Source organism: Mytilus californianus, unplaced genomic scaffold (genome assembly GCF_021869535.1).
Source record: "Mytilus californianus isolate M0D057914Y unplaced genomic scaffold, xbMytCali1.0.p SCAF_9, whole genome shotgun sequence".
NCBI lineage: Eukaryota > Metazoa > Mollusca > Bivalvia > Mytilida > Mytilidae > Mytilus > Mytilus californianus.
In genome coordinates, this window is record NW_026262745.1 from 7,578,968 (window position 1) to 7,590,950 (window position 11,983).

Genomic DNA, 11,983 nt, shown 5'->3' on the forward strand with positions numbered 1-11,983 from the left:
ACAAAGAATAAGACCTAAGCTTGAGGGAGATGCATTCCTTAATTTAAAAAATGATTTTGTAAACATGGGTTTAGGTTGTTTGAGGCGACGAAAGTTTTAAAATTGTGTGATTTTCTAATTTCATCTGTCTAGTTGTAAAAACTCCGGGGAAGATTGTAAGACAGCTCGGCACAACTTTTAGTTATTAACACAATTACAATTCCTTTTGAACTTTTATTAGTTGGAAAGTCTAGAACATATTTTTGTCCTTTTGTTGTCAAATTTTATTGTTTTATGATTCTCACAGACTTTTAATATCTTATTTTATTTATACGTAGTTTCTATAAACCATTAAGCAAGTTATTTCGAGGATTAATTCTTTTGACGACCCTGTTTTCGCCATTTTAATATAAGGTTTATTTATATAAAATATATGGGAGTTCTCGTCATTAAAAGGCATAGATAAAACGGTTACCACAAGTACAAAATGGTTATACATTCATTAATATTTAGATCTTAATATTGCAGATTCTGATGTAAATATTCAACTGGAATAGCCATGTCGTGACAGAAAATGTGACAATTATATTATTAGTGCAAAATATTTAGTTTCTTTTCTTCAAGGTAATTCGTTTTTTTACAAATCAAGAGAAGTCAATGATTTTATTATATGGAAAAACAATATCCCAGACATTGGAAATTACTTGAAGGAAATTCAGAGAAAAATAAGTCACGCTTCAGTAGTTCAAAGTTCAGAATAACATCTAAGTCGATCGTATATTTTGCTTTAAGTGTCCGTAATCTACATTTTGTGACACGCGAAACATCACCAAAATCAATATTAAAACCATTATTGCTCTTTATTACAATGAAGATAATAATTCATAAATTTTAATCCAATGTAAAAACAATATATATATAAATTTCCAAGCCATTATTGTTAAAAGTGATAGGTTTATGCTGTCTGAACGATGTAACTTTACTTCATAAGGTATAAATCAAAACAATAATGTTTTACAGGGGAACAAAATACTTTTGATTATTTTTATCATGAAATTCGGAGAAAAATATCGGTTAAGTGTCAGAAGCAACTAGAGAAAAAATGTTTTAAAAAACTACAATGTACAATTATAAAAGTCTAGATCTTTCTTGTTATGAAGTACACTTTTACTTGTAGGGAAAAAACTTTGTATTGTTTTAGTATCTTATATATGTTTTTTTAGTATTAAGTAACACGAACACATACATGTATAAACTTAAAGGTAGAATTTGATGCACAATAAATCTTGGAACTTTTTGAATTGTTACTCTGATATGTCGATAAGTATTTAGCTTTAAAACAAGAAGCATTCATTATGTTTTACACAGACTTTGTGTTTTTAAATTGATTACTAGCGGTATTTAATTTTTGGAGATACATAATTTGGTAATTACTCTTCACGGAACGAGATTGCGTTTTTCGGGCATCTGCAAATTAGGGTACAGTATATGATAAGAAAAAGTTGACTGTACTTTTTATAACATATTGATTGGTTTTGGCTTCCTAAACTTTTGGCTTAGAAAGTTCCCATATGAAGGAAATTCCCAAAACACGTGTCATGCGCTTTGATATGGGTATGATTATTTATGTGTAATAATTAGTTTATATTGTAAAAAATACATGTACGGTAAAAACCCATACATTTGTAGCACGTCAGAAATATTGCAATTTTTAACAATAAAGTCAATTGATATCATTCTTTATTATTTTCAAAGGTTACTTGTTCATCATGGGTCAAAAAAAATTTCTTTCAACTTTAGTACATTGTCTTTTCTTGACATGGTTTGAAATATGAACCAGACATGATAATTGTCTTAACGCAATAATTTAGAAGCGTCTTATACGGCGAACTAATGAATCAAACATTAGAAGTAAAACTCAGACTTGACTTAAACAAAACACAGAAGGCTAGGTCAGTAAATTTGAATGGGAACACCAGACACACTCATATAAACAATTAGTGCAATGCTATTGTTTGATCCAGAGCTGCAGCAAATTTTAAAAATATAAAAATAAGGATGATGTGATATGATTACCCACGAGACAACTTTTCACCGGAGTTCAAATGACGTGGATGTATAAGCAATTATAGGTCACCGTACGGTCTTCAACAATGCGAAAAACCAATACCATATAGTCAGCTATTAAAGACCCGGCATGAAAAATGTAAAACAATTCAAACGAGAAAACTTAACGGTCTTATTTATATCAATTCAATGTAATGAAAACAACTAGGTCAGTCATAAACCAACGATTACAACTGAATTACAGGCTCCTTACAAGGGACAGGTGCGTGAAGAATGTGACGGCGTTGAACATGTTAGTGAACGATCAACTCTCCACTAACTTGGAAAAAAGGTGCAACAGCATAATTTAGGAACAAAACTATATAAATCAGTAGCAAATGACTTAACTGTATAGATCGGTTCAAAGCACAAACAAACAAATACCATAGATTAGATGATTGTAGGTTGCTTAACGTCCAGTGGTGAATATTTCATGCATGTTCAGGACTAGAACATGTTAATCTAAATACAATAAGAAGGTCCTGTTATAAAGGCCGTCCGGAATGCAGGTCGGCAAAATTTGAATTGCCACAGGAAAATGAGGGTATATTGGATAGGGACCCCTCAAAGAGTTGTTGCAAGGGTTTTTAAACGTGCAGAGAGCATGACTGTCTCTTGACACGAGGCATCTGATTTTACGGCCCAATTTTGACTGGACATGGCTGCGTACTTCTACATCTCGCACAGCCAAACAGGCGCCCCACTTTGGCAAGGGTTTTACTACCGGTCGGTGCAAGGCTAAATTGCTGCCCTATCCAATATACCCTTATTTTCCCGTGGCAGTCCAAATTTTCCCGACCTGCAACCCAGTTGACCTCTATTACCGGACCTATCTATTGTATTAATTGTTAATTTGTTCTCGTCCTGAACATGCATGAAATATTTGCCACTGGACGTTAAGCAACCAACAATCAATACTACCGATCGGAAGAAGACCAAACTTATCATGTTACTATTCCCCAGTCACCCTGGGGAGGGGAAACAAAGCACCGATATAAGAGTATTCAGCGTGTAAGTACATACATGTATGAGTACAGAGATCCCAAATGACCCTTATGCATTTCACGAAAGTCCACTAACACTTTTAGGGTTACATTACTGATGTGTATAGATTATCAGTTTTTTTCTGCCTATAAATATAAAATATGCCACAAGTCACAATAGGGAGGTTTATCGGTGAGTAGTCGCAACAAACGAGACAAATAAATCCATATGTCGACCGCCTGATTATTCAGGACGCTGGAAAAAATTGTATATCTGTTTGTCGGTTTCTTGATCAAAAACATGAAAGTTGTTTGCTAGTTTTTAAGGCTTGTCTTAACTTTTCGTTATGGGTTGTAACAATTTGAAGTCATTAATACATTGTGTAATTCTTTGTCAATCGTTATATTATAGTTTTAATCTTTTGCGATGTCACAAAGGTGGAATTTCTAGAATACTGAGCAGAGTAATGTAGATAAACGTAATAAAATATGTAAGGTTTCTTCATATAAATATCGTAAACTATCTACCACGGGTGTTTTTATGGCGAGTAAGCGCAAAAAATGAGACAAACAAATTATATTGCTATGTTTTATTTACAATATCTAAACGCCAAAAAATATCCCTACAAAACATTATCTGTAGGGGTTTGTGTTTCCCTGACACAAGCATTTAAGATTTAAAGTTTTGTTTTAACTTTTCACTGAAACGTTTGGTTTAAAACAATATGATGCTGTTGAAACACGTCGCGACCAATACTGCTTCTTTTACAGAGCCACAATACGGGATTTTCTTTGACGCTTATCATGATAAAGTCGTAAAGAAATACAATTAGTAAAAATGTAATACTGATTTCTTGAATAACTTTCACACGGTACAGCAAAAACCTCTTAATGTAAATTTTGACTGAGGGACCTTTGTTTTAGTGCCATTGTACAAATGGTGATTTTCTTGAAACATTAAAATAAAAAAAAGATAATAATGATTAAAAGAAAGACCAATACAAAAGCAATATGTTGAATTTTTACATGTCGTTGGAGATATACGATTGACCACTTTAGGATTTTAATATACTATGTGTATTAATCTGAAATATATTTCGTGAGAAAAATGAAGGAAACAATAGTTTACAGATGTTCAAAACTCGAAAAACCTTTTAGTATATAACAACCAAAAACAGATAAAAACACAAGCAATAACTCCTAACGGAGCAAATTTTTAGTGTAAACAAATTGTATTTGCTCAAAGCAAAAAGGATCAGACACAAGTAAAACATACCTATAAAGTCTTCTCCGCAATATAATATATATAACAATACAAATTGAATATGAGCATGCATTAAATAATATAAACAACAAACAACATAAATATTACTAAATTATACTGAAAAAGGGAAAGGGGATGAGGAAGGAACGACAGAGATTATGATGATGATGATGTGCGTTTTACCAATGTTGATACTATACTACGAGGAATCTTTTTGATCTCTTTATAAAATTTAAAACTTATTTAACAATTTGCACATTTTGATCATAGGAAATAGTTTCTTTTCCAAAAACCAATAGTTTAAAGTCCAAATTGCAGCCTTGGGGAGGCCAGCTGAGACATTTAAACAGAATAGCCCTTTCATTTAAATAGAAAGGACAATCAAAGAAAAAATGGCGCATGTCCTCAATATCCAATCCACATTTACATCTTGGATCAGATATAATGTTTGCTCTAAACAAGCCATAATTTAAGAAAGATACCGAGGAGGAAGGATGCTTTGACAGAGTAAAAGTCTCTTGGTATACATTCATCATCTGCCATTGGAATCCTAAATCAGTGAAACATTGACACGATATTGTAAATATGTAGTACACAATCGTTAAATTTTCATATCATACGACTATTCTGTTGTCTTCAATTGTAAGTATTATTATGTTCTTGGTTTTTATTTTGTGAATGACTGATAAAATGCGGACTAAAAAGAAGAACAATGTATTGAGCAATGGACATGTAGTAAATTTTATCACCCAATATGCCACTATAAATGACTTAACATGCAAATATCTTTTGAATGTCTGTGTGAAATGTCACAATAAAGCTATTTGCAATCAACGTTTGTATCGTGTTTTATAACTTTTGACAGAAAGACTAATCACCAAATGGTCTGGTAAATTACTGAATGTGTCTTTTTTAAGTGTTCTGGTTACAATGCTGCCATAAATTTACATATATTCAAATTACTTTATATGTAGTACAACTACATCTAATTGGGGGGAAAACATAATTGCGGTCGATGAAAATGCAAACTAGACGTCTTAATAAATAAATTAAAAAATAACAAATAATCAAAATTAATGAATATATTCATTATACTGGGGCAAATGTTCAAGGCTGATATATGTAAAAGACACTTTAGATTTTGTATACAAATGAGAAAAAAAAGATCTGCTTTTGTTGGCAATTTAGTTATTTACTTCCCAACTTTTTTTCATGTAAGACCAATCTACATGTAAACTCTCATGGGAAATTACAGTTTCACTTTGATATTGAAAAAAAGTAATGGCAACCAAATATATGAGCTAAAGCAAGACCATATCACTGAAAAGTAGAACAAAGGAATAAACTTTAAATTCAGAAGATTATTTTTTCATAATACTTATAAAGAACAATAATTATTTACCTATATTACAATATATCATACGCAACTAGGAAAGGCAAAATGCTCGTTTTGAAAAAGGTACAAGTGTGGTAGTCTGTTATTTTATGTATTTTGTATATTTTTAAATGCATAGTACTTGATATTTATATTTATTTGAAGAAAGTTATATGGCTAGCTTACTAATTACATTTTGTAATTAAGGATTAGCATATTGTGTATTTTTCTATTTTAATTAATTCACATGGACTATTGACGGACGAATTCTTATCTTTAGTTTTGGTTAAGTTTGGTTTCACTGTAGTTAGTACTTTATTTTCACGGTTGAGTTGAGCGCTATCTTATATTTCTATTATTGGTTAGTATTTTTTGGCGGTTTAATTCCTTTGTTTTATTTCTTATGGGAAGACATATTGTGGTCACCACATATATATTGACCTGTCAGCAATTTAACAACTTTAGAAATTAGTATCTTGAATAACAATTCTGTGATTGGAAAGTTTATTATACAAGGTCAGTTTTATTCTTTCGTTATTAATTTTGCAATAACGGTCCAATAGTTCATATTTTTACATGTATGCATGTTTAGATTGAATGCCAAGAAGGAATGTTAAATTTTGCAGAGTTATCTGTCTGTAACTTATAATTTGTCTGTTTATAAATTTCAAAATTATAAAGAAACCATAGATATAATTATATCTATGAAGAAACTAAGGTTTCAACTCCCTCAGGCAAAGTTCACCTTAGATGGATTTGGCTATTTTTTAGGTACTTTTTGGTTATATAGCTCTTCAACTGTTTCGGTTCTTATACATCCTCGGTTTTCAAATATTCGGATTTGAGTGTTCCTGATGAAGGTAAATCCAGAAAAGCGCTTCGGAAGCATGAAATTAATAACGTGTTGTTTTCATTTTTCATAAGTACCTTTATATTTTACAGGGCAGTTTTTTCATTTCGTCGGCTGAATAAAAGCTTCAGAACCACCCAGCAAACACAAAAATATCTTTAAAATGTTTTTAAAATGTTGTGTCTAATGTCATGAAAATATCACAAAAAAACGTGAGAAAAACATTAAATGTATGGTAGAATATATATCACTAAAACGTTTTCAAATATATTTTCTAAAATATTTGCATAATATAATTAAAATGTTGTAAAGAAATATCATGATAATGTGAAAACAAATGACGTATAAAACATTTTGATAATCTTTTAAAAAAATATTTTCTAGAAATATTTTCTGAACGTTTGAAAAACATCATGAACATCAAATAATGTTATAAAAATGTTTTTTGGATGTTTTCTTGCAAGTGAGACTGTGCCTAAAAAATGTTTTCAAAATGTTTTAAGAAGATGTTTTTGGTTGATATCTAGATCATATCAATATAAAAATGTCTGTACTTTTGATTGAGTTTCCTGCTTTTTTAACTAACAAATCATTAGTTAAATTAATTTATAAACAGTGATTAATTCTATATACAAACAAGAATAAATCAGTTGTTTTGCTAAGCATATGAAATTCACAATTCAAAGTCTCTAAAAACAAGAAGTATCTACAAATTTTGACACATCCAAAATGGCAGACACAACTCATCATAGTCAAGCCACTTACCAAATATGAAGTCATTCATTCTGTTCATCAGCATTACTAATTAAAGTAATGAAAAATTTGAGAACATTCAAAATTTTGAAATACAATGTATAAGCAAACAGGAAACAGGTGCCAGATACAAAAATGTTCACACATCACAGTTCATCACTATCAAGCAGCTCATTAAATATGAACTCATCTTTATCAGCAGTTTTGGGAAAAACAGTGGTGAAAATATTTGTTGGACAAAATCCGACAAATATAGGTGGACAGACGACAGACAGTGCAAGAAAGCCCACATTCCAACCACAATGGTATAATATTTAGTTTTTCACTCTCAACTTTTATTACCTATCTTATACACATCATGCATACATGTATGTCAACCTGAACATGCATGACATATATGCCATTGGACATTATGCAAACATTATACACATTTTTGAGTTGAAGTTACATTGACTAAAACTTGTGTCCCAAATTCAGATTTTTCAATACAACTTCTCTTTCTAAACTAAAACGCTACACTTATAATAGGGTTACATCTTAAGTCAATAATCATTGATAATTGGCTGAAGAGATGAGAACAAAACACCATTTTACATCAACTATTTGATTTATTTAAGAATACATTGAAAAAGGCAATCAATTGTCTTATTCAAAATCACTTGGAATGTCTTGTAGTGTCTTATGTCTTTTTCTTGCTGTGCCATGCTTCTGAAAAAAAAAATTAATTTTACATTTATATATAAACTTCTAGCACATTCCTTTATTATAGAACGATTCACGTTGCCTGCAGGATATACATCCCCTCCCCTTTAAAGTTTAGAAACAAATAACGATGATAGTCTGTCGGAAGGGGCAATAAATGGCTGACTGTGTTAAGAGAGAGCAATATGCCATGCTGAACTTTATTTAGTTATTAAAAAAAAACACATAAAAAACTTTAGACTAGATATGTGTCCAGTCAAGTCTTATTTCATTATACTCGTTGATTGTTGTTTATCATATTTTTTTTCTTTTATTGTTTTGTATAAATCAAGCTGTTGTTTTCTTGTTTTTTTTTTGTTTTCATTAAATGCATTGTATCATGTAGGGGCCTTTAAAATCCCTGCTACATAATGTCATTAAACATCTTATTGTCCTTTTTAAGTGTTAAACTCTGTAGAGTGACATAGTTTATAATTTGTCATTTGTATCTAAGGGCATATGATACAGTCCTAGACGTATACTATAGGCACATAATAACTTATCGAAGTGTTACGCATTGTTTTCGCAATGATGATAATAGTATAACTTAACTTCCGAGAAACACACAGATGTCATTAAATGAGTTGTTTATATGTATTTGAAATACTTCAAAGGAAAGCAAATATGTTGTTTATGAAAGCACACTGTTGGACTAAAAGATTGATTTAAATAAACAACTTGTTTCTATTTTGTCACAAAAAAAATAATTTATTCAAATATCCAGATATCTTTTCTGAATTGTATGCCCTCAATCTTGAATGTAATGCATTGTTTATGCTAAATATTTGAATTAAATATGGAATAACAGTAATTCTGTATGAAAATCTTACTTAAAAAATAAATTCTCCCGAAAGGTTGTAGACATTCCAAAGAACCTGCGCCACTTCCAAATTGTAAACCTGCATATTGAACTTGTCCTTTGTGGCTTTTCTTTCAGCTCCTGTTAAAAAATAAAAGATACATTGTATGTACATTGTGTGTATGAAGCAATAAATATAATTTTAAGCAACAGTTTATATTATCTTGCTTGTACTGACGTCTTACATAGTCTTTGTAATGTTCATTAAGCTGTTTAACAGTTAAGGGAAATTTAATTTACTGTTTTGCAAATACATACATACACTGATTTTACTAGAAAAAAAAATCTCCATATTCAAATAGTGCTTATATTAGTGTTATTGTAACTTGTTTGTGTGCCTCGGAAACAAGGTATTGAGTCATGCTTATTGCAATAGTTGTTTTAAGTCTGTCAAATTTCTTTTTCATAATGTGTATTTAATGTAGGCAGTTAGTTGTTTTGTTTCAATTGTGTTGAGAAAAATTTAACATTTGTTTGTCAAGGCTTCAAAGTGGACTATATGGCATTGGTTTTCTCAGTTTTGAAAGCCGTACAGTGACCTATAATTTCTTTTATCCAAGTCATTTAAATTCTAGTGGATAGCTGTCTCATACACCTTATCTCTATTTCAGTATTTGGAAATCTGTCCCGCTTGAACTTTTTACGTCAGCATACGTCATACAATAATACACCTTATCGCTATTCCCGCTTGACCCGAGAATCTATCCTGCTTGAACTTTTGACGTCAAACAACAATCACTTTTCCATTGTGGCATCAGATATTTTTTATGATGACGTCAAAATTTTAAGGGAACTTGTGACAGTTGTGGGATGTCCAGTATTCATGGTAATGGCGGACAAATAGCGATAAGGTGTATTACTTTCAATTGTGGTGTGAAATATTTTTTAGTATGACGTCAACATTTTACGGGAACTTTTGTGATGTCCATTGCCAGTAATGGCGGACAAATAGCGATAAGGTGTATTGGCAATCAAACACACAAGCCACATATCCTTATAATTTTTTTATATCAATGAACAAATTCATAATTGGTGTACGTAGATGCTTGAACAGTGGCGGATTTAGGGGCCCCGACCCCCTTATGGAGCTACTTATAAGATAAATGTATAGACTATTTACAAGTATCACTCCAAACGTTTGCTTGTCTTGGGCAGGGGCCCCCCTTTTTCAAAACCTTGATCCGCACCTCCAGAAACAGATGTAATTTGGTTCCGATTATGATTGAACACACACAATGAATGCACAAGTTTCATATTAACAGATTAATCATTCTTACCAAGTGAGTATATATCGCGTAACAAACAATTTTCTTGGCTCTCTTTGTTGATATCCTGTCTTCGTTTCGAAATTCAAATTTTAAAATCATTTCCGGTGATAAAACAAAAGTCGATTCCGGAAAAAGGTCGGTTTTCCGTAAGGCATATAAACGATACGAAAATTGAACTTAGTACAGTTACAGTTTTCATTTCTTAATTTCTAAAATATACACGAACGAAATGAATAAACATTAAAGAAAAGTGAGTGTTTATTAAAACATTATTGCTTAATTTAATGTTGACTCTTTTGAATTTTAATATAAGAAGGAATAAAATCTGACTTCAAGGATCTTCAAGATATCAATTAAGGATTTAAACCATAGTATCTTGCTTGTCATGATATTGATGAAATGTAGTACTATATCTTATCCTGAAAAAAACGAGCTAATTCCACAAAACGTTGTTTGTGGGGTTTTGAATAAAGTTTAAATAAAATGTTATTTTTATATCCGTAAAATGTTGAATAAAATATCAGTTAGACTATTAAGTAATGTGTATGTCAGAATATTTTATAGAAAACATTTAGCTGATATTTTTCAGATGTTTTATGTAAAACATTTTAATTTTACGTTATTAAACATTTTATGCAAATAGCAAAACTATATTTTCTGTAAAACATTTTTTTGCAGAATGTTTTTTGGATATTTGGAAAATATTTACTTTAAATGTTGTTAAAATATAAAATACCAATTGAAGAAAATATTATTTTTTTATATTATAAAATATCTACAGGATATTTTAGAACAATGTTTGAGAACATGAATAAAAGATATTAGCAAATAATATTTTGTTAATGTTGTAAAAACATTTTACTTAAATGTTAGAAATAAAACATTTCAAAAATAATAAAATAAACATTTTTTTCATGTTTAAATGATATCTTTTTGAAATATTTTGTGAGAGACGTCCATATGACATTTAAAAAATGTTTTTAAAATGTTGTGTGTTTGCTGGGCATAGCTTGCAGTTATTTATTAATAAGAGCCTGAAGAAACCGGCTTTTACACAAGTATTACAATTTTACTCTAATTGTAAAAAGGCTAGTCTAAGAGTCAAAATGTATCGTAAAATCGTTATACGAACTGTATACATGATCATGTATCAGCCAGAAGATGATTAGTTACATCAATACCATTTGTACTTATAAGCGTATAGTAAATGATTGCGGTATGATTCAGCCTTGTTGTTTACAGCGTTACGTCTTAGCTTGGTCATCTATTGTAGTAGGTATTTACATTATTGAACAGGTATGTCAGTAACACGTGCTCGATATGTATATATTGAGAGAAATTTCAACAAGGCATTAAATTACCTTTCTGATCTGAAGTACTAGAGGTTAAGAGCACGAGTCAAATTTTGGAACTTCATAACAGCGCTATCAAATACTTTTCTCGAACCAATGAAACTCAGACATATATTTATATATCTGAATAACAAAATGAGTTCAAATGCACTCTCTTCATTTTCCGAACATAGCACGGAATGTTTTTGATGTTTCTTTTTCACATGTTCGAAAACCAAAATTAAATAACGATTCATTTAACTTTTTAGTGGATTTAGTAATTCTGTTTTTCCTGGCTGTCGCTTGATAAACGTCTCCTCGGAGACGTTGTTAAGAATTGAACGATGGACAATCTGCGGGCTGAATGCTTCTTACTACCTGATTGGAAGATATTACTGAGACGTGAATAATTAAAGTTCGTTGATTGGTTGGGACAATCCAAACCTAGTAAATGTCTTTCAATCCCGTAGAGTA

The 11,983-nt window shown here is 30.7% G+C and overlaps 1 long non-coding RNA gene across 1 annotated transcript; it reads right to left on the minus strand.

The window, feature by feature from the left end:
• Positions 1-7,356: 7,356 nt before the first annotated feature.
• On the minus strand, positions 7,357-10,690 carry LOC127715005 (uncharacterized). Its single transcript, XR_007988061.1, has 3 exons — positions 10,188-10,690; positions 8,882-8,991; positions 7,357-8,018 (listed from the first exon to the last, which is right to left on the minus strand). It is a non-coding gene; the product is annotated as an uncharacterized LOC127715005 (long non-coding RNA).
• Between the last annotated feature and the right edge of the window lie 1,293 nt (positions 10,691-11,983).